Source organism: Canis aureus, chromosome 11 (assembly GCF_053574225.1).
Source record: "Canis aureus isolate CA01 chromosome 11, VMU_Caureus_v.1.0, whole genome shotgun sequence".
Classification (NCBI taxonomy): Eukaryota; Metazoa; Chordata; class Mammalia; order Carnivora; family Canidae; genus Canis; species Canis aureus.
The window spans coordinates 34,311,972-34,335,940 of record NC_135621.1 but is presented as its reverse complement, the minus strand read 5'-3'; the positions used below and the strand labels follow the sequence as shown (position 1 = coordinate 34,335,940).

General features: G+C 43.3%; 1 long non-coding RNA gene across 3 annotated transcripts; it reads left to right on the top strand.

Moving 5' to 3' along the window:
- The first annotated feature begins 373 nt into the window (after positions 1-373).
- Positions 374-16,140, top strand: LOC144323017 (uncharacterized). Of its 3 annotated transcripts, none has more exons than XR_013388573.1 (4): positions 374-642; positions 8,331-8,455; positions 14,019-14,448; positions 15,226-15,734. It is a non-coding gene; the product is annotated as an uncharacterized LOC144323017 (long non-coding RNA). The 3 variants fall into 3 exon arrangements; XR_013388575.1 differs by lacking the exon at positions 15,226-15,734 and adding an exon at positions 15,778-16,140 and having other exon boundaries at positions 441-642; positions 14,019-14,179; XR_013388574.1 differs by having other exon boundaries at positions 443-642; positions 14,019-14,179; positions 15,226-15,726.
- The last annotated feature ends 7,829 nt before the right edge of the window (positions 16,141-23,969 follow it).

Sequence of the window (23,969 nt, the reverse complement as noted above, 5' to 3'; positions counted from 1 at the left end):
CTCTGTTCACTTTGTCATTTTTTGCCTTGTCTTGTCCTAAGGACTAAATTCTTGACCTTGTCATCTTGTCTATAACTTTGATTCTGCTCCTGACCTCTGGTTGGTGGAAATACCCTTTCCAGTTCTGCGTGGCCTCAGCAATGGGTATTGCCCACTATTGGCTAATTTATGCATCAATTTAACACACATTTACCATGCATGTCCTCTGTGAAAGGTTCTGAATTCTGAAGGATTCAGAGATGAATAATAAGGTCACAATCACCTTAATAAGCTCACAATCTAGTGGTGAGAGATTGACATTTTAGAACAATATGGCAAATGTATTCAAACTGAGCCCAGGTTGGTGGGAAGGTGACAGCCAGGGAAGACTTCCTGGATGAAGTGTTCCTTGAGATGAGGCATTATGGACACATAATGGATAAGCATCAGCTGATGAGATAGTGGGGTGGGGCTGAGCACCCCACTATATCATCCACCCCACTATCTCACCCCACTGAGCACCCCATTATGCCAGCAGAAGGGATAACATAATTAAAGACATAAAAGCACAAAATAGCAAGAAGTATGAAAGAAATGACCAGCACCCTGATGTTCTTGGAGGATAGAAAGGAGGACAGGAGGTAGTGGGAAGAGGCTGACAAGGTGGGTAAACTGAATTGGGAGGGCCTTGTCTGATAGTAAGATAATTCTACTGTTGGGACTTAGGCAGCTAATAGATGACACCCCTGTTCCCTGCCCAAGTTCCTAATTAATTGAGAAAAACCCCAAGGAGTCAGGCAGATGGAGATAAAAATGTCAGCTTTACTGCTGATAAAACAATAAGCATGGCTTAGATCTGGTCAAATTGCTTGCGAACACTCCGAGTACTAAACTTAATTCCCAAAACGTAGGCCTCTCCTGCAGGGATAGATCTGCTTAGAGCTGATGAGAATGTTTTGTGAGCACCTGGACCCCAAAGAGAGAGAGAGAAAGATGAAACTGAGGATGCTTACCTCAGCTTAAATTTACCAATCAGGTAAGGAGGGCAATCCTCCTCTGGGGAAGGAGGGCAAAATGTTAACTCTAGTGACAGTCCCTCCACTTGTAAGCTTGAAGCAGGGGGGAGAGGAGATTCCCACCTAACGCTTGCCCACATTTACTGAGCACCTACTGCGTGCTGCAATGCAGAATGCCCTTGTTCCATGAGCTGGAACGGACAGAATTCATAATTGGTTGGTCAAGACATGGAAACCTCCACCCTAGAATGTCATAATTGAAAGAATCCTAAAACTCATTGACTCTTACTCTCCATTAATGCTTGAAAATATCTATAGCATCTTCCCCTGCCAAATGGCCATTCACTGTCTGCTGGGATTTGTCACTGAAAAATTTACTGTCTCCTGTGGCACAGACATAGCAGAGAAAATGCCTGGCACTGACTTAGATGATATAGAATTGTCTATGAGATTTTGCTCATCTTCTTTGTATTAATTTTCTATTTTTATATCTTCTTGAACTACTAGGCACTTGATAGACATTTGTTGAATGATCACATGAATAAATGAATCACATGAATCTTTTGGTGCTCATATTTGATATGGCTACACATATGGGGTCATGGCTTGGGGTCTGTATTGGTCAGAAATCTTTCCCTGCAAGTAACAGAAACTCAATTAAAACTCATTTAAGAAAAAAATTTAAAGCATGGGGTTGGGGAGAGACATGGAATTTGGGGCCCTGCATAATCAAGGAGAGGAATGGGTTGGCCTCCAGGACATCTGTCACAAGGGATCTCAAATGCTGTCCTGTCTCTCTACTCCTTTTTCTGCTATCCCTTCTTGTGGGGGCTTTATTCTTCCTCTGGCTGGGTGGCCAGCCACCAGCAGCTCCAGGTTCATCCAAAACTGTGACTAGAATAGAAGAAGCTGAGCAGTGATTAGTTCACCTGAGGCCACATGCTCATTATTGAACCAATCGCCATGTCCAGAAGAAATTAATCCTCTTATTGGTGCATCTTATGTGACCTTGGCAACCCCAGAGGCCAGAGTATGGAATGTGACTGATAACATACACCAAGGGGTGGGTCCCCAAAAGATGGGAGGAACAGTTACCAGTTGAATAAGGGAGAGCTGTGGAGACCCAAAATCCCATCAGATGCCAACTACAGAACTCAGTCTCCAATGTCTAAGTGTTTTTGCTGTAAGGCATCCCTTCCAATCATGGAGGCAATGGTTCAGAAATTGGGTGGTTAATTCTTTGCAGGAGAAGTTGACATAATGCATATTAATAAAGGCACCGAGAATATGTGCTGGAGCCTGATTCAAAGAGTCCAAAGCTAGGTGGGGAATTCTGAAGGAAGGCAATGGCTGAGTCAGCCTTGATAAGAAGCCTAAGGAAAATGCCAGAAGGGAAAACAATGAATCTGTTTAGTGAATCTGTTTAGTGAGAAAGCAGAAAGACCTGGTAGCTATGATTTTGCTTTTATTCACAAAACTCATCAAGACCAGTAAATCATCGGCTTGTGAGCAGGCTAAAGGGCAGTGGAGGGGTTTGTACCTGTACAGATTTTCAAGGTGTGCAAGTTTTGCTGGAATCATTAATCCTCTCTCTAAGAAGTCATTAAGTGTTCCTTAAGCCCAACTCCCACCCTATCTTGCAGCAGAAACCCAAAGATCTTGAAAAATTAGGCCAAGGCCACATAGGGTGTGCTTTAGCTTTTCGGCAAATTATTCAAATATCTGAGGCTCCAACAGTGGTTCTTTATGTGGGCAACTTTCCCTCTCAGCTGTTAGCCCCCTCAGGCAGAATCCCAGCTTCATGCCACCTTTCCCAGGTAACCCACATGTGATGACAGATCCATGTGGGGGTACAAAGTTCTGGTTGTCTTGACCTATCTTGGTACAGTGATGAAGGCTAATCTGTATCCAGAACTCTCCCATGGTTCAACTGCGGCTGTTGTTGGACCTGAATCATAGCTCAACTTATCTCTGCCCAACCTGCCTGTTTTTTTCTCTCTCTCACACACACTTGAGAGGTCCCAAGGTACTCCTTAATACACGGGCTTGCATGCTGGGGTGCCTGGGTGGCTCAGTGGTTGAACATCTGCCTTTGGCTCAGGTCGTGATCCTGGGGTCCTGGGATTGAGTCCTGTGTCAGGCTCCCCACAGGGAGCCTGCCTCTCCCTCTGCCTATGTCTCTGCCTCTGTCTGTGTCTCTCATGAATAAATAAATAAAATCTTTAAAAAAAATTATTGCATGCTAAACTTCTGGGTTCCGGCTTCCTCGAAGCCCAGCCTGCCACATCCTGTCTATAAAGCTATCATTCAGGACCTGCTTCCTACTCTGGTGTCATATCTCATAAATTTCACTCTCACTGAGTCGACTTTGGCTATATGGACCTTCTTTTGATGCCTTGAGGTCTTCTCTCTTCTGTTTTCTTTGTCCGTGAAGCCTTCCCCGCCCCATCCTTCAAGAGCAGCTTGGACAGCATAAGTCTGGAGATGATTTCCATGACTACCTACACCCTTGTGCAAATGAAAATGAAATTCCCCTTTGTATCAGCCCTTTCACTGTCCTCTGCATTTCCTTTATGGTGCTTAGACCCTTAAGATACTTTGGCTATAATGAACAGAACACCTGCTTGAAAGTAACTAAAAGAATCAGGGTTTATAAGTCTTATTTATTTATTTATTTTTATATAAATTTATTTTTTATTGGTGTTCAATTTGCCAACATATAGAATAACACCCAGTGCGCATCCCATCAAGCGCCCCCCTCAGTGCCCGTCACCCAGTCACCCCCACCCCCCGCCCACCTCCCCTTCCACTCCCCTTAGTTCGTTTCCCAGAGTTACGAGTCTCTCATGTTCTGTCTCCCTTTCTGATATTTCCCACTCATTTTTTCTACTTTCCCCTTTATTCCCTTTCACTATTTTTTATATTCCCCTATTGAATGAGATCATATAATGTTTGTCCTTCTCCAATTGAGTATAAGTCTCATTTAATAGGAGAATTGAAGGCAATTCTAGAGTTGGTGCCATGGCTCAACTCTGTGGTTGGGATGAGGGAGCAGAGTTTGGTAACCCTGCCTGAAGTTTCCTTCTGTGTGGAAGAAGCTCAATCATTGTAACTCCTGATCTCTTTCTTCGCCTTTGCTCTCTTCATCCTTGGGGAGGAAGAGTGGCTTAAGGGTTTGGTAAATTTGGCCAAGCACCCCTTGGGGCTGAGTGTGCCGCCTGCAGGACTCAGTCTCTACTTCTAGGGCTGTGATCTGTGATTCTAGTGCCAAGTCTGCCTAACTTGGGGGCTCAAACCCAACTGGGTGTCCCATTAAGTTACATCTCATACCCAAGCACTTATTAGCAGCCAAGATATTTTTCCTTTCATCTTTCTCCATTATCTGATTTCTCAATCTGTTCAGAACTCAGAATGGGAAAAAGGAAGCTACTCACGGGGCTTCGTTAGAGACACCAACAGATGCCATCAGGAACCCAAGTATGGCTGCTCAGTCATCATCCGTGTGTCAACAGTATGTCCCTTAGCATGACAAGGTGGCTGCCATAGCTGCAAATATTGTCACACTACTGCACCCAAGCAGGAAGGATAGAAAAAAGTGCAAAAGGGCTGTTCCTTTATCAGGGAGGAGAATATTTTCCAGAAGCCACCAGAAGACTCTTCCTCGCAGCCTATTGGGCCAAGACTAGGTCCCATGTCCACTCCAGACCCATGAGTGGCAGGGAAATGGAAGTATCCAGACAGTTTAGTTCAACCCCTCTACATTTTCTTGAGTCACTTAGAACTGGGGATATGGCTCCTAAACAAATTCAGAGTTGTGTTAGCAAAAGAAAGAAGGAGTGTGGTCTTCAATAAGCAGTGACTAGTGCTTGTTTGCTGCATTATTTACTGTTCACAATTTACAGGTGGATTTTTCTTGGTTAGGTGATTCACTGACAATTGGTGTCTCCACCTTTCTGATTTAAGTCCCTCGAGCCTGGATGGGCGACTGTGTTGTTCAGTGCTGTGCCCTCAGCACCTACTACAGGGTCTTCTTCAGGATAGGACTCAATTAGTATTCATGGAAATGTATGAACAATTGCATGTGCAGAATCACGGGGCACTGTAGTAAGTCAGAAATGTCAGACACGCCCCTTGTTTTCAAAGAGTTGATGGTTGAGATGAGGCAAGAGCAACACACTGAAATCATTCTCTTTTTTTTTTTTTAATTTTTTTTATTTTATTTTATGATAGTCACATAGAGAGAGAGAGAGAGGAAGAGACATAGGCAGAGGGAGAAGCAGGCTCCATGCACCGGGAGCCCGACGTGGGATTCGATCCTGGGTCTCCAGGATCGCGCCCTGGGCCAAAGGCAGGCGCGCTAAACCGCTGCGCCACCCAGGGATCCCCTGAAATCATTCTCTATCAGTATGAGACAATGTGTCTTTCTTCCTTCTTCCAAATAATATTTATTGAGTGTTTACCTTGGTGCTGGGGATGGGACTAGGCCTGGATCCTGTCCCTAGTAGTGAGAGGGAAAACCACCACAATAAAGATAAGTAGGAAGGCTGAAGGGGCAAAGGAAGGGAAGTGCTGTGTGTTTCCTCTTTATACTCAAACCCACAGATTCCAGCCTAAGGCCTGGCACCCTGTGAGCCCTCAAAAAATAGTGGTTGTGTCTTAGGGAAAAAATATTCTCTCTTCTCTCTCTCTCTCATACACACACATGCACACATGCGCGCGCACACACACAACCCTTAACAAACAACTAGGGCAGGCTTTGTTGGTTCCACTTTGCAGGTCAGAAAATTGAGACACAGAGAAGCTAAATGAATTTCCACAAATGATGAGGGGGAGAGCCGGGGTGAGAACCCAGCTCTGCTGATGGCTTGCTCCTTGTTTCTGTTCCTCCCTCCTTTCCTCCTGGTGAAGTGACCGGCTGACATCAGATTCTTAGTCTTCGGAATTGTTTTGTGTCTGGTGTCCTCACTTGACCCACAAACATTTAAATCCATTTCCTCACATGTAGTGTGAAGATCAGCATGTCCCTTCTGTCCTTTAGCTAGCAATCCCAGCATAAGTGAATGAAAATAGCCGATGCTAGGAGAATAAGATCTAAACACGTAAGATTTATTTTCTCTTTTTCTTTTAATGATGGTATCTTTTGTATTAAAGCAATAATTATAATTAGTCACTTCCTAGAAAGTGTGCAAACATCACAGCACAGCTGGAAGCCTGCATAATTTAAACATTGTTGCCAATTTAACTTCACAGTCTGGGATTGTGTGGGTTTTACAAAAGAGCCCCCAAACCCTGCAAGGGAGGGAGAAAGGTTCTTGATTTTATTATTAGCATCTCTCCCCTAGTACTTCCTGCAGGGCTTTGTATGGATCTGCAAGGTTTCAAGTGAAAATGGTAACAAATGTCCTCAAAATGTTGAAATACTATTATTACATTAAGCTTTCAAAGAGCCTTGGTTTGCCAATTCCCAGCTACAATTTTCATAGTTTAACAAGTGTGAATAACTTACCTAACTCACATGTGTAGCGTTCCTTAAAATCATTAAGATGATTTTCTTTAAATCATCTTAATTATGATACTAGACCCTTACCCAATGTGGGAAATTTAGTCACCAACCATACCGAGGACTCCTTAACAGGATTTGGGAGGCTCAACTGATCAGGTGTTCTCACTGTCCTAGTCTGTGGGGACTCTAGTATTCAGAACTACTTGTGTCTGGTGTCACAGGGTGTGGAGATCTTGGTGGATGGGCCCAGGATCTGTCTATCTTAGGAACTTTGAACAGTTGCCCTCCCTGAAGCTCCTACGTCTTCTCAGAATCAGCCACAGAGCAGTGTGTGGGTGTCTGCTGCATTCCATGCTCAGTGGTCCTCTTCCTGGCTAGTTAAGTCTTCCCCTCTCAAAAGTCTATCTTTCCTCTCTTCTTTTTTGGGGAGACTGTCATTTTTCTCTTCAAATGGCTGAGATATGAACAGAAGATGGAAAAAACTAGCTCCAGTTTGCTTCAACTCTTCCACCCTGTAAGTAGGCACACAAAGTCCACCCAGCTCCCTGCTTGAACTGCAGGAAGGGAAAGATTTAGAAAGAACAAATACAAATCAGTCTTTTATATATGATCCTTCCATATTAGTCAATCCTTATCAACTGGTGGGGTTTTTATTCACCCAGAGAGATTAATTTCTAGGAATACCCTCTAGATTTATTCAAACAACATTTATTTCACACCTCCGATATACAATGCAGTGCGCCAGGTACTACAGGTACAGCCATGTGAAACACTGCATTATTCACCCAACTCTGTATTTGCACCCTATGCTGTGTGACTTTGCAGTTGCCCTGCTAGAAGCAAAGTATATTTTTCCACTCTACTGAGGTCAGGGTTGGCCATGTGGCTCACTTTAATCAACAAAGTGTGTACAAAAGTGGCCAGTTCTAAGACTAGGCCTTAAATAATTTGCTTTCACTCCCTCTCACACTTCTGTCATTGCCATGAGAAAAACATACCAGTGGTTCTAAAGAATAAGACACACTGTCAACAGGACTCCTGGGTGGCTCAGTGGTTGAATGTCTGCCATTGGTTCAGGTTGTGATCCTGGGATCCTGGAATCGAGTCTCTCATCTTCTCCCTCTACCTGTGTCTCTGCCTCTCTCTGTGTGTCTCTCGTGAATAAATAAATAAAATCTTTAAAAAAAAGAAACACTGTCATCTCGGAGTTAATTTCAGTGAAGACCAGCTTCAATAAGTCAAACCCCAACTGATCTGTGAATATGTAAGTTATAATAAATAACTTGTAAAATTTATTAAGTTTGGGTATTGTTTATTATACAGCATTAGCTGACCAATACAAATGGTAAATAAAAAACACATGGTTTTTAAAAAATATTTATTGAGAGAGAAAGGGGGAGCATCTCCAGATGCAAGTGCTCTTAGGGGAGTGGGTATGTCACATTGATTAATACTGGCAGTATAAGATGGAATGGGACATGCAAAAAGGACCAAGTAGGGCAATGAAAAACAGGACATTAGGGCCAGGCCAGCCCAGGTTGAGGCCCAGCTCTGCCATATAAACCTTAGGCAAGTGATGTAACTTCTCAGACTCTTATTTTCCTTGGCAGGGAAATGGGAATAACTGCTGTGGAGGAGGCTGCTAGAGCTCACCAGTCTCTGGCTCCCCTCTTCTTCCTGAGCACATAGCCTGAATATATTTGCAGTTTGGTATGGCTGCATGACTGAGTTCTGGTCCATTGGACAGGAGGAGAAGTGATCTTCTAGGACCAGTTGATAAACATCTCCCATGTGCAACTCTTGTTCTCTTTCCCCCATCCTCCACTGAATAGAAAGAATCCTGAGATCCCAGAGGAGGGCCCAGCCACAAGGTGGAAGAAGGATCATTGGTCCCCAAATAACTTAATGGAGTAGAGCTCTCCGACCCCCACTAATCCAAACCATATTGGATTGTGAGGTGAGCAAGAAATAAACTTTCCTTGTGCTCAACCACAGGGTTTTTTGCTGTTGTCTTGTTATAGCCATTAACTCTCCCGATAATCTGTGCAACTATCTACTTTGCAGGATTGTTGTGACAGTTCAGCAAGCTCATCAAATGCCTAGCTTGGAGGCTCAATACATAATCCTTGTTACCATCAAGTATTAATAATGCCCATAAGAATGGTAGAAACATGATATGGGGCTTTGGAGGAGTGTGGTGGTTCCTTGTCTGGCCCTCAGCTCCCTGGGTCTGGGCTCTGCCAAGCCACTAAGGTTGTACAAAGTCTAAAGGGCTGGGAAACCTGGCCTTGGAGTTCTCTGATTCTTGCCCAGAGGCCAGCAGAGCAATCGCTCAGTGCAGGAGGCTGAGAGGAAATGAGCACAGGCGTGCAAATAGATGCAGTCATAAAAAAAGCAATGTAGTTGTCTCTAGAATACAGACAAGCAGAGGGTTTCAGCTCCCAGAAAGCTCTTCTCTGTTTTTCCTGATGATGACTGATGTTGGAAATGAGATGCCTAGACATGGCAAAGCCACAAAGTGCCTTCTGAATCAACCATGGAGCCGGCCTTAAATGCATTGCAGGAGGCTCTGATTCTCAGAGAGCCAGCCGTCTTTGACAGGGTATATTATATCTGGTAAGTCAATTAATGAGTGTTTTCACTTAAACAGAATACAGTGTTCTCCAACACAGAACTTGCAAATTGGCAGCCCAGCTGTTAAAAAACTGAGCTAGTTGCAAACTTTTAAAAACTGGAAGATTTCATGTAAATATTTGTATTTCTACTGTCTCTGTGGTAATCAAATGACCTATAATGCTGGGCCCATGTTTCTAACCACCAATGATTGCCCGCTGCTGAATAGTAGCTGTCCCCGTCAGATGCAGCAGATACTATAATGCTCGCCTCTAGACTTACCCAAGCCTGTTTTACTGTCTATGCTATTCTCCTGACCCTGATAGTCTTTTGAGTTTGCAACCCCTCTGTTACTTAGTATGGTAAAAGTGACTTTAGTATATGGTATAATTAGTGATTATGATTTATGGCTACCATCTTTATGCCAATGATACTTTGAAATATACTCATTTATTTGTTCAAAAATGCTAATTGGGTACTTGCTGTGTTCAGTGCACCATGCCGAGTATTTATGGTGGTACATAGATGACCTGTGCTCTCAAGAAGTCTTCAGTCCAATGAGGGAGATATAATATGTACAAAACTATACAAAAATGGTCCAAAATATCAATTTCCAGGGAAATATTTATTGATTCTCAGAAGATAAAATAAAGCTTCATGGAGGAGGAAGTATTTATGCTGGACTGTGAGGATTTGGTATAATTCAGGTGTATAGAAATTGCAGGGATGGTCTAGGAAGGAGGACGAGCCTGAGCAAAGGTGTGGAGGCATTAAAGTATTCAGTATATACAAGGAATGACCAATAATTAAGTTTGATGTGAGCACAGGATTCATGAATGAGAGTGGTAGGAAATAAAATTGGAAAGCTGGATGAGACCAAAGCATAATGGCCTGTTGAAGCACTTGAGAGAGTTTAAACTATTTCTATGGACAATGAGGAGCCATTGAGAGATTTGGAGCAAGGGAGAGCCAGGCTCAGAGCTATGATTCAGAGCGTAGAGTCCAGAAATGACATGGAATGCAAAGAGAGAGACCAGAGATTACCATAATTTTCTAAATCAAAAGTAATAGGTATCAAAACCAAAGTCATAGCCCTCAGAACAACAATGGAAGTGGGTGATATTAAGGATGTAATGTCTCTGATATTTTATCAGCAGTTGGTTGCTAGAGACCAAGAAACAACTTGAACGGAATGCTTCTGAGAAGTAAGCGTGTATGGAGAGAGTTGGGGAGTAGGAAGTGAAGAAGGGCGGCAGCAAGCGGAGGAGTGGAGAGAGCGTGGCAGGAGGAGAGATGACTTCAGAATTGAGGGGCTTGAGCTTTTTTTTATTCTAAAGAGGATTCAGGGCCAGGTAGGGCTTTAAGGGGCAAGAGAGAGAGAGAGAGAGAGAGGAATCAATGAAGCAGGGCCTCCTAGGAAAGAGTACGTGGGATCAGGGCACAGGACGGAGAGCCACCCTCAATTGTTGCCTGACCAGGGAGAGGGTCTTTACTCTTACTAGCCCTCATGGCCTCGGGACCATGTTAATAGGTAGGACACCTTGACCATGTATATCTGCCCACTGGAACATCCCTGGGCAGTGCCAGCCCAGGAGGGCCCCCCTGGACTTCTGGTTTCTGAGCTTCTGATTATCCTTTTTAACTCATCACCTGAAAAGTGACTTACAACCAAAACATGTTATGCCCTCTGGTTCTTCCCTACAACAGATTTGATACTAACCACAGCACACTCTCAACTCAAGGCTATGTGAAAGCTCTTATCCCTCTCTCCATGCCATGCTTTCTCTTTTCTGTTTCATTTTATTCTCTCCTCTCCATCCATAAAGACAATGGTTATGACTAAGGGTTGCAGAGAGAGTTTTTAATATCTGGAAAGCGTTTTCTCACTTGTTTCTTCTAATGGTCTCAGTATCATAGGATGGGTAGGATCACTAAACCCATCCTGCAGATATGGAAACTGAAACTCAGGGAAGTGAAATATCTTGTGCAACCTTTGACAGGCAATAAATAGCAGAGCTGAGCTGGGAATCCAAAGTTCCTTATGGGAAGTTCAGAGTTCATGCTGGAAGGATCTAAGGCATTCAAACATTACATCTGAACAATCAATTTTGAGATTTCAGGAATTTAGATTTAGGCAGTTTGAGTTTGATGCATCAGTTACCTACTGCCACTGTAATGCGATGTAACAAACAACCACAAAACCTCAGTGACATATAACAATAAACATTTATTAGCTCCGAAGTCTGTATGGTTCGTGTGTTCCCAACTGGGCTTATTTTGGCTGGGCTCACTCCTGTGCCTGTGATCAGCTCAGCTGATTTACCCCCAATTACTCACAGGTATAGGACTTGGCTTATTGTTGGCTAATCTAGGATGGCCTTCAATGACATGACTGGGTCTCAGCTCTGGTACATATCTTTCTCCTTCCAGATAGGCCAGCTATGTTTTCTGGTGATGGCAGAGGAAATAGAAGGCACAAGTACTTTTTCAACTCTCTGCTTGCATCACATTTGCTTACAGTCCTTTGGCCAGCGTTAAGTGACATCTAGTCCAGATTCTAGGTGAATCTTTATTGAGAAGAATTGGAAAAGGACATGCAAAGGGCATGGATATAGAGAGGGGTGAAGAATAGGGACCACTCATGCAGTCAGCCTACCATTTGGAGATGAACATCCAGATTGAGATTTTCTTATTTCTACAGATTGACTATTCCATTAAAATACAGCTAGAAGGCAATGGTTTTCAACTTCAGTGACTTTCCATGGCATGTGAAATAAAAACCCAAGCTCTTCCCCATGACTACAAGACCCTCCATTAGCTGGACCCTGACAACTTCTTCAAACTCAGCTCTGACTTCTCTCTCGAGCTCTCCCCATGCTCTACCACACTGGCCATCTTAGTAACCCCAACAGGCCCAACTTCCCTGTCTCAGGACTTGGCACATGCTTTTTCCTTCACCTGAGAAGCTTCACCTGAGAAGCTTCACCCCTACTCTTCACCTGTTGTTTGTCTGCCTCTTCCTCATCCCTTAGAAGTAGGATTCAATGTCACCTCTTCAGAGGGGCCTCCCCGTACCTCCAGACCCAAATTTTTCATCTCCATCTCAATTTCCTGTTTGGATTCCTACCTAACCCTCATCACCTTTTGCAGTAATTAATATTATTTATTTGTTTGTCTGTCTTCTCCACTGGAGTGTAAGGTCCAGGAAGAGAGGATCCATGTCTGTCATGTTCACCATTGCATCCCTGCATCCAGCACGGCACTAGTCAATTCACATGTGAATGAATGAATGAATGAGCAAATGAACAAATGAAGATCTGGGTAGAGTGTTTTCTTGCAGATAAACTAAAAATAGAACTCTCTGGACTTGGAATTCTTGGTCTGGCATCCTCAGAGACATCCCTGTGACCTTAAAATTTCTAGATGCTTGGCTTATCAGTACAAGCAACATTACAGAATGTTCTCCCTCTTGCTTGGTGGGTGGTGGGTAGTAGGAGCAGAACAGGACCAGGGAAGCCATCCCAAAGCCTTGGGAGAGCCATGGAATCCGTGATGGGGGAGGAGTAAGTATCACAGACCACTAGAGCTGGATTTAGGGAATTGGGGCTCTAGTCCCCCTCTGCTGCTGTCCTGCTGTGTATCCTCGGGCGAGTTCCCTGGAATCACTTTGCTTCAGTTTCCTCATCTGTGAAAGGGGATAATGACCTCCAGCTTGTAGGACTGATGTGAGGGTAAAATGTACATGATGTGAGCACATCTCTCAGAGGACCCCACTGCAGGCCCAGTTCAATAAAAATTGGGCTCCCCATTGTTTCCTCTTTCCACACAGGTTGCACGTATTTGTCTTCTTTCCCACACTCCTCTGGTGTGCTTATCGCTCCAGGCCCATTTCTGGCACCACAGATTACCAGACATCTTCATTTCAGACCAGGGGTCTGCATCATTTCTGTTGAAATCATTTCTGAGCAAGGGTAAGATGCTACTCAGCATTGTCCCGAAGCCATTGGCCAGACTGGGAAATGGCGTGGATGTTGGCAAACTGGCAAAGAAGACCTTCAACACTGTTTAACTCATCACCCCATGTTCAACGCGCTGGTGGGGAAAAGAGAATTCAGTGTATTGAGCACTCATTGGGGCCTGACCCTCCGCTAAGCATTTTCACAAATCTTCCCAATGGAGGTCTCATGGTAATCATGGTATTATCCCCCATTTTACAGATCAAGAAACTGAGGCTCTGGGACATGAAGCATCCGTAGTTAGTGTCTGACTTTTATACAAAAAAGCTACTGAAAATGTGTGCATAAGTCAAATGTTATATGGAAAGAAGGACGAGAGGCTTCTTTGTTACAAAGAATTTACAGTAGAATTCCTACTTATGCATCATCTTTGATGATGTGGTTCTTATACTAGGTGCATGTTCTTCCATTTAGTTCGTTTCCTTCACAAATGAATATGATTGGCCAGCTTATATCAGTAAGTGTCCAATTCAACCTAAAAATTGACTGAATGTCTGCTCCCTGTTTTCCCTCTTGGTTCTTAATAGTGTTACATTTCTGAGAACTATATTTCTTAGCACTAATATCAATGTTATCCATTTTTTCTGTTTTCCATTCATTCTTATAGAACAATGAAGGGAAAATGAAATAAAATAGCTAACATTCACTAAGTCCCTTACTGTTTTGTTCAGTACTCATAAAAAATGTGTAGTGCGTTCACAATCATGGATGCTGCATAATCAAGTGTTTTCCTGAAAAGAGAGAAATTCTGTTTTGATTAGGCATGGATGAGAACCCAATCCTCCACTTAGGAATTTACATGTCTGATGCTTAGAGGAATCTTCCACTGACAGGGTTCTGTTTCCCTACATTTTAAACCTTGTTTCTCTCCCTCCACCCACTCCCTTCCAGTAACAGACTCTGTGGGACGCTCTGATGGTACCACATCTTCTCTGGCCCTGCACTTCAGGTTACAACCATGGATGGGTGTCACAGTGTATTGTGGGAGTGCCCTGGAAGCTGTTTCCATCCTGCGGCAGCAAGCAATAGCCGAACCAGACACATCAATGACGGTGAATAGCATAAATACCCCACTAGATCCAAACTAAATGGCTCTTCTTAACCTGGATCTCTAAAATGCCCACGACTGTCTCAATGCCACCAGAAATGAAGAAAAACAAGTGGGAGAGGAAGTATTATTGAAAGATCATCATCAGGCAATTGAAATATTTGTTTACTCATTCTTTCATTTATATGCAGTCCCATTGCTAGGGACACACCCAGAGTCTTGGAAGAAACCCCTACAGGTGAGCCTATGAGCTGAAGCCTCAGTGACTTCATGGTAAGCCACCTATTCTGTCACATAATCTGGAGTCATCTGACTAACCTAACATCTGTGTGTCACTAGCAATGGGCATCACAGCGCAGGGGTGGTTAGAAGGCAGGGAAAGGCGAATAGAAGTGAGTGACGACCTGGTGCAGGGGTCAGCAAATTATAGCCCAAAGGCCACATCAGGCCCACTGCCTGCTTTTGCAGGTAGAGTTTTATTGGAACACAGCTACCCTCACTCATTTATTTACGTAGTGCCTATGGTGGATTTTGCACAGCAACAGCAGAGTGGAGTAGTAGTTGCAATAGTGACTGTCTGGCACACGAAGCTGAAAATATATAGGATATAGCCTTTAATATAAAAAGTTTGTGGGAAATTGTGAAGGTCTTGAGAAGAGAAAAATGAGGCAAGAAAAAGCTAGTGCTAGATCTGCACTATTGGGATTTGATTCTGGTTCCATCATTTCCTGACTGTGTGCATTCAAGCGAGTTATTCAACTTTTCTGATCCTCAATTTCCTCACCTGTTCCTGGGAATATGAATGTTTCCATCATAAATTTGCTATGAGAATGAAATGAAATGCTCTATGTAAAGTGCTGGCATAGCGCCGGACATAAAGCCAGGGCTTGGTACATGCCATAAGCCACCATTAGCTGACAGCCACAAAGATACCAGTTTTTTTGGTTAAAATATTATTGGCTCAGGTAGAAAAATTTTATGTGTGCTGTGAAACCCTATGGTTTGATGCTAGCTCTTTGTCCCCTGAGATGTTCTCATTGTATTCCACAGTGATACAGCTGGGATGGCCCAGCAGTTTTGATGTGATTGAGGACCTCCCCTGTTGCCTCTCCAGTGACTCACAGCTCCATATCAAAACCAAAGTCTCGAACATTTTCCTCTTTGTCAGGACACTCACCGTTTTCCCACCATCAAGTGTATTCTCTAACTCAATTATTCATTCACTTGTGTCTGCTTAGAAGGATTTCTGGATTTTTCTAAGGAAACATCAGCTGTGGGGACCCCATGGCTAAGGCAGTTCCCACCTCTTCTCTCCTGTCTTTTCTCATCCCACATCACTCTTCATCATCTAGTACAAAACATGGGATAGGGTTGGCGGAAGAAACCTTTTCAGAAATAAATCTGAAATCAGTTAAAATACTTTTGGCTGCAAATAAGAATAAATCCAACTGAATTTAACTTAAAGAGTAGGACATTTATTCATTCATTTAGCTTAACCCTAAATCTAGAAGTAGGGTGTTTGCAGAGTTGGGGACTCAGGGAGCTCAGTAAATCAGTGGAACCACCAATGATTTCTTCTGTTATGTTGGCTTGTGATCCCAGGACGGCTGCCCCAGCTCCAGTCAGCACATGCTGATGGCAACATCAGAAGTGGAGGAATATTTCCATGAAACTAATGAAACTTGAACTTCAAGGTCTCTCACTTTCACAGGCCCCTTCAAGGCCTAGCAGTGTGCTCAGGTGGCCACACACCTTTGTGAAGTTTTGGGAAAGAAACTGTATGTACATTTTCTTACTTAAAGAAGACACTTCAAATTATACAAGCATTATACACCACAAAATCCTGACCCACCCCTGGTCCTGAGGCAGTGAAGAGACAAACAAAACAATAGCAGTGACAACAAAAACTGTCCTAACCTGGGTCCCTTTTCTAAGAATAAAGAAAAGCTTCCTAGAAGCTGCCCTCCCAACACTCCCCTTTGAGTCTCATTGGCCAAATTGTAACACATGCTCATGCTTTAATTGCTACTTGATGTGTTGGTCTAGGTTCTCTAAGAAGCAGATGCTGGGATAGGATTAAACATGCTAGAAATGTAGGAGGGGGAATGTCTGTGACAGAACGTGGGGAGGAGCTGGAAGGGATGGGGTTGGGGCCAGCAGATAGTAACATGGGTCTGACCCCTAGTGAGGGAGAGAGGGCAGGAGGAAGGTGGCGTGAAGAATGCACTGCAGTGCAGCCTAAGGAATGTTCAGTTGGGCCCTTGGTAAGACTTAGGGCAGTTACCTGTGGGAGGAGTCCCGGGTCTCCCTGCCTTAGTATCCCTGCCACACTCTGTCGCTGTCTGGGAGCAGCCCAAGGGAGACATGAGTCATGGCCAAGGCAGGGATGGATTTTCAAGCATAGCCGATGGGCTGATGTTCAATTACACTCCCTCCAGTAAGGGACTCTCATAGGCACATTCTCAAGGCCACCGAGTTTAGAAAGAGAATGAGCACCCCACAGCTGGCACAGACCAATAAGGGTTCCTCCCTGGGGCAGGGAAGGGGCCTGCCTGGGCACTTGGCCACTCAGGGCAGGGAGAATGAGGGTGAGTATTCCTCTCAGTAGATGGAAAGAAGGAAGGAAGGAAGGAAGGAAGGAAGGAAGGAAGGAAGGAAGGAAGGAAGGAAGGAAGGAGAATGGAGAGGCCACACCTGTGTCTGTCCACCTCCTCCCTCTCTCCACCCAACATGGCTCTTGTACCAACAGGTGGCTGTTGAGCATGTGTCTCTCAGCTAGACCTGAATCCGACATAGCTGCTTTGCATCATGAGCCTTCCCTGTCCCCAAGGCCACCACAATGCATGTAGTAGATGGGACAAAAATAGCTTCTCCATTATTGTTGCTCAAATCCCAGTGTTTGTAATGAACCTGTTCTACCATCAAGTCAACAAAACGCCCTGGTTCCAGGTCTTATTCACCTGTAGCTCACCTGAGATCGGGGCTGGGCTGCTCTTGGTTTCTATTTTTGTGGGTGTATGAGCCTTGGTGTCCTGTGTCTATTCCAATTTGGCTAATTGCATGTTGCCTATTTAAGAGCTCCCCTCACTGTTTCAGTTAGATACAAAATTCTTCATGTTCTGCTTGGCAAATCAAGTTGCAAAGCACTTGGGGTCCTCTTCTCTGGAGGGGAGGTGGGTATTGTTGATTCTGCAGGACACATGGCAGGTTGAATAAGTCATCTGAGAAACACTGTCATACTCTTGCCGATGATTGGGAAACCAAGGAAATATTTTATGTGACATGAGCCTGGATTACTGCAGTCCTCTCTGAACAGGTCTCCCAGATTCCCCTCATGCCCCCTACCTTTAACTTTTATTCTCTACCCAACACCCGGAGTGATCCTGTTAAGATGCATTTCAGACCCTCTCACTCCCATATTCAAAGCCTTCCAAGAGCCAATCAATTACTTCTAGTAAAAGTCCGAGTCCTTATCCTGATCTACATGGCCTGCATTCGTGTTCTGCAAACTGTGGCCTTCCAGCCAAACCTAGCTTCCTGCTGCCTGATGTAAATAAAGTTTCAGGATCACTACACTCTTTGTTGACATGATGTTTTGGGCTGCTTTCTTGTGCAGTTGCAGTGGAGACCACGTGGCCTGCTAAGGCTCAAATCTAGCTCAAATCTGTTGGCTCTTTACAGGAAATGCTTGCTGACCCCTGCCCTAGATAATCCCTCTCATCCCTACTGCCGCTGTCACCTGTCAGACCCCATCTCCTCCCGCTCTCCGTCTTGCTCACTTTGTTCCCTCCGCACCCAGCCCATCGCTATTCCTCTGAGGCACGTGTGCCTCCACCCTGACCGTGGACTAGCTGCTCCCTCTGTGGGAATATTCTTCCCCTCCATATCTTTTTGCTTTGCTATATCCCTAGAGCCTAAAATCATATCTTGTACATTGTATGTGCTCAATATATGTTTGTCAAATGGGGACACATAACATAACATTAAAGTCTGCCTCCCAGAAGACCCCCAAACCACCTCGGCTGACTCAAGCCAGGAGGGTGGCTCACAATGCCATCATCGTCCCTTGGCTCCTCCAGCTTTCCTCTCTGCCACCTGTGGTGGATGGCTGTCTTTTCCCCATGGTGTCAATGTGGGTGCAGGGTGTTCACTCTGCCTCTGGCCTCCCTTTCATGTTCTGAGCTGGTAAAAGAAAGAAGTGATGGCCAAGAGGAGGTGACATGCACATCAAGAAAGCAAATCTTTCCCAGAAATGCCTTGCAGACTTCTTCTTAAATCTCTTAGGCCAGAGCCGAGCCCCATGGCCACCTCCAGCTGCAGGAAAGTTTAGGAAATGTGGTCTTCTAGCAGGACACGTGACTATCTTGAAGAAAATCAAAGTTCATGGTAAGAGAAAGGAGAAGTGGGTATGGGAGGCGTGACTTACAGCATCTGCCACATCTGATCTTTTTTTTTTTCTGGATTTTTATTTTTTCTCCCCTGGGAGAAGTGTAGAGGGTGGAGCTTGGGAGCACTTCCAGGACTTCGGCAAAATACAAAGGATGGATTTTCACAAGAGGTCAGTCCCAATACTCTCTGTTGTGAGGCCTCATAGCCCCCTGAACATTCCTTGACATTCATGCCACTTTTCATAAGGTTTATCTCATTGCTCACCACTGATCCCCTGTCCTTAGCACTGCATGCAGCATACGGCAGATGCTCAGGAACTATTTCTTTTTTTTTTTTTTTAAGATTTTATTTATTTATTTATTTGAGAGAGAGAGAGAGAGAGAGAGAGAGAGAGAGAAGGAGGAGGGAGAGGAGTAGGCGGAGAGAGAGAAGCAGGCTCCCACTGAGCAGGAAGCCTGATATGGGGCTGGGTCCCAGGACCCTAGGATCATGACCTGAACCAAAGGCAGACACTCAACCAACTGAGCCACCCAGGCTCTCCACTCAGGAACTATTTCTTTATGAATTAACAAATGAAGGGAAATGAATTGTGGAGTATGTATGCCCACACACTTAGGTACATTTATGTGGGTGTCTAAATACCTTTATTCCATTTATTGCTAGCTTCCTATAAATATTCAATTCTGGCAACAATCCTGGGGAACCAGTACTAGCATCTCCATTCTGTGGCGAGGATTACAGGAGTCTCTGTTTCCAGGCTCAGTGACCATAAGGAAGGTGTGCAGTAGCACATAGCTGAGAAGTGGTAGAGGCAAGACATGAACCCCAGCTTGGTGATTCTGAAGGCTGTGTTCCTAATCACATTCGTTCACTTGGTCATTCAACAAATATGTACTTACAGCTTCCAGTGTGTCAAGTACTGTTGCAATAATCGTACTTCCTGTGTTGGAAAAATATCTTTCAAATCAAAAGATGTAAATTTTGGCCAGTGAAGGGTAGTACAAAGAGATTAAAATATATACACCCTATTTTTTTATTTGTATGTGTCCTCTGAAAGTTTCTAGGTAAAGAACTCACCTCTGTGCCTTCAGTGTCACATGGCTCATTTACTTTTAAATTTCTCAACAAGTTTCATTCATGTGCATACTTTTTTGCTTAATGAGATTATAAATTACTTGAGATTAAGGAATATATCATATTCATTATTGAATTTCAATCATAAGCTTGCCTGTAGTTAGGACAATGATGGCCTCACTAGGTTCAGCAGACTCCTGTTGGATGAAATAGAATTAGTATCGGGCAAGGTTTGGGGTGCAAGCAACAGAAACCTCCCCTGAGGGATTTATAGAGGAGAGAGACTCATTGGTGGGACATGCGGAGGGGACAACTCACAGAACCAGCTTCATAGCCAGGTGGGAACAAAGAAAGTTTAGAAAAAATACAACTTTTTATGCTGATACCACTGGTGCCACCACTACTGGACATTCATTTCTGTCATTTCTGGACACTGACTGCTGGACCCCTGTACCAGCAAGGCTATGCTGGAGTGACAAACAACCCGAACACCTCAATGACTTAAATGACAAAGTTTCATTTCTCATTCCCATTATATTTCTACAGTGGTGGGCAGGGTGACTCTGCTCATCAGAGTCACTCAAGTTTCCATGCCAATGGAGGCCTTGTGCTTCATGATCCCAGAATCTGGAAAAGAGAAGGATGATTGCAGCCCACCAGTTTAACCAGTTTTTTTAAAAAAGATTTTATTTATTCATGACAGAGAGAGAGAGAGAGAGAGAGAGAGAGGTAGAGGGAGAAGCAGGCTCTATACAGGGAGCCTGATGTGGGACTCGATCTTGGGTCTCCAGGATCACACCCCGGACTGAAGGCAGCGCAAAACTGCTGGGCCACTGGGGCTGCCCGGTTTAACCAGTTCTTAAAACTTCTTTTTGATGTGGTGTATGCTACTTCCCCTCACATTTCCATGACCCAAGCAAGGCATGTGGCCATGCCCAATTTGGGGGCTGGGGTTGTTGGGAAATGCAATTCTATGAAGTGCTCATAAATAAGAATTTTTATATTTATGGTCAACTTTGGTGACTTCACAAGCTCCAATGCCATTTCCACCATGAATTCTTGCTCACTAGCTCTGTATCTTGTTTCTCTTAAAATTCAAAATCCTGGGGCACCTGGGTGGCTCCATGAATATAGCACATGACTCTTGATCTCAGGGCTGTAAGTTTGAGCCCCATATTGGGTGTAGAAGTCACTTTAAAAAACTCAAAATCCTGGTTGGAAGTAACCCTCCAGCCAAGGTTAAGTTATGTCCAGTGCTCCATCAAGGAGACATATGAGGGAGGGCACATGCTAGTCAATCAGAAGGCCACAACCATGATAGAATTCTTCTCCAACTTTTTCAGTGGTATCTGTACTGCTGATCAATTAAGGATGCTTCTCCCAAGGTGATATATTGTAAAAGGGATTCTCAGATTTGGGCTAAACTCTAAGCTCTTCAAGGAGACAGTGCTAGGTCCTCAAAATATATTTATCTTTTTTTAGAATAAATAAAAAAGTGCCTTATTTACTCTTATACCCTTATACATAATACTTAGTGTATATTAGTTCTACAAGTTTCCTGAAGCGTTTTTCTAAATGAAAAGCTATTACATGGAGAAAAAAAAAAAAAAAAGGTAGGAGGCCGAATAAGAATGGAAAATGCTGGGTTCATTCAGTCATTCTTTGTGGTAGGCAGCCTAAGCTGTCAGTGATCCCATCTCCCAGTAATCAGACCACTGCGAGTTGGGTTTATTGACTCACATCTAACAGAACATAATAGAAGTGATGGCATGTCAATTCTGATATTAGGTTATAAAAAAACTGTGGCTTCCGTCTTGTCTTCTCTTGTGGCTATCATGTCTTGCCCTTTTGCTCAGAGGAAAACCAGCTATCATTTTGTGAGCTACCCATGTGACAAGGAGCTGCTGTCTCCAGCCAACAGTGAGCACCTGAGGCCACCAACAGCCCAGTGAGTAATCTTGAAAGTGGGTCCTTCCTAAATGAAGTCATCTCCTTCCTAAAGATGACTGCAGCTCTGTGGGACCCTAAGCCAAGGATTAGGGTCTTAGTTGTACTGGATTCCTGACCTACAGAAACTGTAGGGTAACCAGTGTTTGTTGTTTTAAACCACTGAGCTTTGGGGTAATTCTTTATCAGCAATAGATATTTTGAACATTCTTTCATTCAATCAATACCTACTAGCATTATATGATGCTCTGGGACACATTGTGAGCACAACAGACCTGACTTCCGCTCTTATGGGGTTTAAGTTAATTTAGACTTGTTTCTAAGCTGTGGGAAGAGACAGAGCTATTAATATGCAAATGTTCATCCCGGGTCTCTAAGAGAGGCAGAATGGGTCTGTAACTTTTCAACTTTTTTTTTTCCTCTGCATTTTATAGGGCAAATGTTTTATGGAACCCACACTGGAAAATTCTCTATTAGCTAACTGAGTAAATGAATTAACGTTGTAATTTCAAAGGCTTAAAGCTCCACTGCAAAAATTTCAGAGTATGCCCCCTTTGTTCATTATAGACTTAATAGCTATTCTTCTTTCCCTGGACTCTATGCACACTTTGCTAATTTGCTTAGCAAACATTGACTGATTATCTACTATGTTGTAAGGCCCTGCAAGCACCAAATCGCTTGGGTGATGGGGTTGCTGTATTTCTAATGAAGTATTTTTGGAAATACACGAATTGTTTCATTTTGTGAGTAATGGTTTCAGCCACAATATTTGGGCAAAGAGCAAAGGAGAGGAAGAATGGGATTGGCTAATGTTAAAATCAAAGGTCTGCTGAAAACACTAATGTGCATTGAAGCAAGGCATTGTCCTCAAGGAGAGGAGACATAATCGTTATTGAAACAGTGCCTGAAACACTTCATCGGACTGTATTTAAAATGTTTAAAGAACTCTTGGAATAAATAGAGCCCTGAAAAGGTCTTTCAAATTGAAATGAATTCTTGGCATGCTTTTTCCTCAACTAGCAATCCTCTCCCCATACAGCCTGCTTCAGAGAAGGCCAGAGAAACAGGGCTTTTGTCTTAATTGTCTAATGAACGTGTACCAAGTGTTTCATATTTGGGATGGAGAGCAGGAGGGAAAAAGGGTAGCTCAGGAAACAGAGTGAGATGGCAATCCTATTTTGTCTTTGGTGCACTGTCCCTTAGGAATGTACGTGACATTTCTAGATTTAATAAAGTAGTAAGTGTCCCCTGGACCGACCTCTCAGCAAACGATGTCCCCTTTCTACCCCTGGAAGGTATTTGGGGTCTGGTTTAGAAATAAGGTAGTGCTGGTTGTCGGCCAAGGCACAGAGACATGAGATGGATTGAGGATTTCAAAGTCCAAAGTGAAGATATGAGGTAAAATATAGGATAATATTTATTGTCTAGAAAATAGGGCAGACTTTTCTTCACTTAGCAAACTTAAACAGAAAAATTGACTCATTTAACTATAAGAGAATAAAAATCTTATGCTAGATGGATAAACAAAAAGACAAGTAAATAAATAAATAAATTTAAAGGGGGAAAATATCAAGCCATGGAGAATTACCTGCAATACAGAGAAACCATTATATTTTATTTTATAAATTGTTCTTAAAAATTATTGAGAAAAAGACAAACATCTTAGGACCTACCTCACACTCACCACCCCCCCACCAAAAAAAAAAAGGAAATTATGTAAACAGGATATTCTTATAAGCAAAGATATAAAAGACAAATATGTGAAAAAAATGCAACTTCAGGGGTGATGAAATAAATGCTAGACCTCTATTAAAAGGTAATAGCTTAGGTAGATCACAGTGTCTGGATTCGGCCTCCCCAGGTCGTTGCTCCTAACTGCATGAACTTGGGCAAACAGCTGAAATTCTCTTTGCTTGGTTTTCTCATGTGTAAAATGAAGGTTATAGGGTAACTACAAGTGCAAGACAACTTGTATGTCATATCTTGGAATAGCACCTTGTGCATTAGGAATTAATATAAATATTAGTTATTATTCCTCTTATTCAATTGATAGATGCAGACAGATAATAGCAGTGGTGTCGAAGGTGTGGAGATGCACGCTTGTATACTGCTAGTGGGTATGAAGTAGTACACGCTTTTCCCAGGGCAAGTTAGCTTCCTGCATCAGGCTCTTAGGATAAAGCATTGCGTTGGACCAAATTTCACTGTAGGAATTTTTCCCAAGGAAATGAGTCAAATATACTTAAAAAATAGCTGTAAAGATTTTTTTCAGAGCTGTGTACAATTATGCAATACTGGAAAAAACCTAAATGTCCAAAAATAATAGATTCATTGAACAAATTATTGAATATCCGTTCAGTAAAATTCTATGTAGTCATTAAATT